Source organism: Sipha flava, unplaced genomic scaffold, assembly GCF_003268045.1.
Source record: "Sipha flava isolate LNK unplaced genomic scaffold, YSA_version1 129_pilon_pilon, whole genome shotgun sequence".
Taxonomy (NCBI): Eukaryota; Metazoa; Arthropoda; class Insecta; order Hemiptera; family Aphididae; genus Sipha; species Sipha flava.
The window spans coordinates 710,184-715,824 of record NW_020271755.1 but is presented as its reverse complement, the minus strand read 5'-3'; positions in this window follow the sequence as shown (position 1 = coordinate 715,824).

Genomic DNA, 5,641 nt, shown 5'->3' with positions numbered 1-5,641 from the left:
ATTATTATTATTATTATTATTATTATTATTATTATTATTATTATTATCATATTATTATTACGTGTAATAAATACGGTTGTAGATAAAACCAAAGAAGAAAAATAAAAAAAAATTTAAAAAAATAATATTTAAATAAAACATTATACTACATTAATACGATTAGCCAGTATACTCGTACGTATTCTAATAATAATAATGCAGTATAAAATACGAATATTATATAATGTATTTCTTTTATTTATTTATTTTTTCTGTAAATTATTATTATTATAAATATTATATACGATTATAGTTCTACATATATATATATATATATATATGTCATCGACTAGGCTATGTACCAATCGATGTCGCCCAATGTGTGTGTGTACATTAATAAAAACAAATAAAAATTAAAAAAATAATAATAATTATAATAAAATAAAACATTAATTAACAATAATTTCTACGTTTAAGCGAATATATTTATGTAATTTTTAATGAAACTTGTTCGCCAAAATTCATTAAATGTGCACGATACGTATATACGGAAAAACGAATTGTGTTCTGATTTATTTCACCCCCGCCGCACGTCCTATCGCGCTGAGTCGCTGTGTTCTAAATATCCTTTCTCCTTTTGTTCGCGCGTTCTCTCCTTCGCCCTCACTCTGTTCTTCTCCGCGTGTGTCGTTCCTCGTTCGCCTCCGCGGTAAGTACGAAAAACAATAGAAATTAAACGTATACATGGTATGCGGTCGGGTCCAACGACAATAACGCATCGTAAACATGTGTACGAAATGCGCGACGCATACCAGTCGGATTTTATCGGAAACGACCGTCGAAGTACGCGTAAATACTACAAAACATAATCGTACACCGTGTGGAGTACATCGAGCGGTGGAGAACGACAACGGTTGGTGCCATTACGTGTGTTTGTGTATTAATATATTATTAGGTATTAATAAAAAAATATAAAATTATAATAAAACCGATACACTATTGGACGTATTACGTACGGTAATTTATTTTCTTCTATTTTCTTTATTATTTTCCATTCTCCAAATAATAATAATTATTGATGGATAATCGTATCCGGAGGCTCGGAACACACCGCACACACGCCCGTACGTACATAATATCGTATTTATACGCACGTTTATATGTGTTTCATTTTTTTTATTATTTTTGTTATCGTTATTATTATTATTTTTATTATTACCTTTATCCAAATTATTATTATTATTATTATGTCGGTCGACCGCGTACCTATAGAACATAAGGTAGGCAGAGACCTGCTGGGGCCAATAACTCGTTGTTTATTTTTTGAACAGACGACGCCGATCGCTCCCACCGCACTTTTTCCGTCGAGACTTATACCACACACCTATGTCACATACAGCCCGACCGAATGTGTACCGGTTAATCTATTTGCGAGCAAGTGTTTAGCATACGATATTATCGCCCTGGAAGGTAGGGAGATGGAATAAAAAAATTTACCGATTCTTCGGGTGTCCTTCTCGGACGTTATTCCCATCGTAATGCGTCTACGTGGGCGGTGTGAGCGGACGGTATTCACACTTATTGGACGGGACCGGCATCAAAAATATTCGGCGATACATAACGACGTTATTACGCACTTGTAATATTACACATAGAACTAGGGTTGCTAACTTTCAAGTTGTTTAATATAGGACAATTTTTTCCATATCCGATACGTACCACGTTTCAGCGGCGATACCAAATTTTTGAAGGTGGTAATGGGGGGAGGGGCAAGAAGTAAAAAATAAAAATACCACCACTACGGTTATTTATACTGGTTATATGTATATAAACAATACGGCCTGCGGTGGGGGCCCATTCCCCCGATGACTACGGCACCGTATAGTTTCTTAAGCAATACCGCAACTAACAGTAAGTACATAATATTATAACGATATTACTAAGAAAAACATCTGATACATTTTATTTATATCACTTTTGTTAAATTAGCTTATTAATTAAAACGCTGGATGTTAACCACCTTGATTAAATAATAAATTGATAAAATTAAAAGAATAATAGTGACGGAATATAACCAGGTATTTTTTTTTTTTTTTTGTAAGATGTAGGATTGTCCTGCAAATAGTTTCTAGCATTGTTGGACGTAGGAAAAATTAAAAAACGCAAGACAGTCCTCCTGCCCAATGCAGGACCGGTTAGCAATCCTACGCTTGACTAACACATCACTCCCGGGGGTCCGATGTCAAATCGTAATCGGGATTTTTTTCCCTTTTTTTCGAAACAATCGACGCGCGCCTACGAACACGTTCTCTTAACATCGACCATCTTACTCGATATACCTCTGCCCGGGGTGCAACGAGAAATATAAATTAAAAGTCTCGTCGTGCATTTCTAATCAATCAATATAACAACGTCTTCTTGGTCGTCGTAGTCCTCTACTGACCCACCACCACTACCACCGCTGTTCAACTGTACAGTTCGTTTGGATTTTTATTACACACATACAAACATGTACATGTACACGTGTCTACATTATATATCGTATGCACGATGAACGCAGGCGGCGGCGGGGGGATAATTATACGTTTCGCTTTTTAAATGGGAAAAAATAGTTCGGATCTCTCTCCACGCGCACACACACGCTTGATCGGCTGTATAGGTACCGATATTAAACGTTCTCGTTTTGAACCTCGCGTTATCTGGTCGTACTTAAAACACTAAACACACACACGCGCGTAATAAGTTCGTATATTTTCTCGTTTCAAAATTATTATTTTCCTACGTATCATACGTACGCGTGTAATACGACGCGTTTGTGTGTGTGATGCGTACACATATGTATTCGTATGTGCTGCGCGTACGCGCGCGTACACGTCTATAAAAATATAATTTACGACCGTTTTATTCATGTGTATAAAAATTGTCTGCGATATGATGTAAAGTTTATTTTTTATTTTTTTCATCGATCCTAGGACGGCATTTTTTTATTATTACACACGTTCACCATACATCGATCCGTGCGCGTGCGTGTACCGATGAAACGATTACGGATTTGATCCAGACGGACGACGACTCGGTGTGGTGCACGGCCGATCGGTATTTTTATTTCTATAGCTCATCGCGAACGGCCGTGTGCATCTACACATCACCAACGGCGTACCTGTGGGGGGGGCAACAGGGGCATTTGCCCCCCTGAGAAATTTTTTGATGCTATAATGCAAATTAATTGTTCAGCTTAAATAATGTAAATTATAAATATTTTTAATTTTCACTGATTTTAATCGTGTTTGATATCAAAAGTTTTTGATATCACTTATCAATGTAATATAAAATATCAATATTCGACCTATTTGTGATTAGAAGTGATAGTCACATATATTCACTATTTTATAATGTGGTTATCATTGATATCAAGTGATCAACATGAGTTTTAAGTATTTAGTAATAATTTATAATAAAGTTTCAGATTATATTATAACCATAAAAAATTATGCAATTAATTTATGCCCTCCCCCTAAAAATGTTTCACGGGTACGCCATTGCACATCACTATAATAACAGCATTGATTTACCCGTTGCACACTTTTGCACGCATAACGACGTTACGCACAAAACTTACGTTTAACAGTTGTATTACTACCGTCCGTCGACGTTTTACAACGTGTACGCCAACAATATCGTTGTGTTTACTAAAACCTGTGATCGTTTTGCGAATTACGTTTCGTGTTGTTTTTCTTTTCGGTTTTCCGCGGATTCGACACCCCCACCTCCCACCCCTTTGTCGGTTGGAAAATTCCCACCTCGAAAGTTTGCACGAGCGATTGCACTCGGAAACTTGAGATCGATGGTTTTAGCGATCGCTTTTACTGCTATAGAACCTGAACCGTATTGGTAAGAGCTCATCCGTAGACTACATATTATTCAACGCATGTGCGATCGAGAACTTCAAGAAATACCGTTTCTTTGGACGTGTGCGGTTTTAATAACTCTTTTATGTTATAATGTACAATACGTTTGTAATTGCTAGTCAGAATAGCTTTTAAAAAAATCGCTGTCATTGTAAGTTTGACTCGGATTTTATCGGGATATTGTCTCCTAATATATGACTATGGTGGTTGCCATGATGACATCTTACAATGATTTCGAACTCTGCGCTGCTCTCAATATATCTCACGTGGAGAACTGTGCCGAAGGGTAAGACCGACATGAATTAAGGTCCGGTAGAAATAAATATTCAATAAACATTTATCGGTTGGCTGAATGACTGGAAGAAAGCGATTTTTCATTTGAAAGCACTCGAGGTCGTATTGTACAGTCAAAGCGATACCGATAACGGAAAGACATGCTTATACATGTTTTCTCGTACTATAGGAAAAGTGTTTCAAGTCGGGTTAAACCCGAATGGTAGAGGACAGCAGTAGATGACCATAGCACATACACCGGATGCAGTAATAAGTCGTTTCTAATAATAGTATATTATTGTGTATTCCGTTCGTTTTCGCAACGTTACACGCGTTTCTGTTTCACACACGAACTTGAAGAATATTGCTGCGAAAATATCTAACCCAAAATGTACGGAAATAAAGTGTCGTCGACGCACACAATCGCAAAAGAAAAACCACCGAAAACAAAATCATTCGGCTGCGCGACTACCGATGGATTAAATAAACTGTGCGAGGAGAATAAGAACGGTCGGATTATTGAACTCGAATCGGAAAAACCATTTCAGTAATCGAAAATCCGTTCAAGTTCCTTCGAGTTACTGAAAATTCGACGTTCGAGTCATCGAGGTTCCGCATTGTGTGCACGAGAAGTCACTTTTCATGTTGCAAACACTGTTTGCAGTTATGTTATCTAGGCTGTGTCGTGTTGTAAAATAAATCGTTTTTTAGATTTCCGTGATAGATCTGCACTCCATCGGAGTTCGATGATCGGACACTGTTACCATTGTTAATTTTTTGTTCCACTGAGAAATATAATATACAGTGAAAATTATTTTTCTTACGAATCTGAAGAGCCCAAGAGATTTCTTTTGTTATAGAGATGGTTTAAAAATAAAATAAAATTTTAATTATCGTACACACCATTATTTTTACATTATATTGTATTTATGTATCATGTTTTATACGATTACTTTATTTAAAATAGTCTGTCATTTTTATTTTGCCAATATTTTTTTGTTTTTTGATAACTTTGAATCATCATCATGAAACAATAAGTACTTTTCTAATAATTTAACCGCATCAAGAGCATGCTGAATACTTGGTATAACGACTTCTTCAGGTTGGTCTTCTTTGCCTTATGTCATTGTATTTAGGATTTCTTCATTAGTTAACGATATTATTGTAATCCTGTTCTCGTCTATTTCTATTTCTAGATCATCAGCAGTAAAAGTTTGCGGAGTATTGAACTGAATAAACCCATTCACTCAGTGATGTATCATCTTCTTTCTCAAATTTTTCTATTTCTTCTTCAACATTTGTGAACGTACTTCGAAGACATGTATGACGAAACGAATGCCGTATAGTTTCTGTTGCTACCTCTTCCCACGCTTTACTTAGGAAGTTCACCGCGTCGATACTTGGAGTAGACGAACCCCTTACGACTCCGCGTTAGTTTCGAGCTAATATTTACGCGTCCTACGGTGGTATCGTTTCCTTGG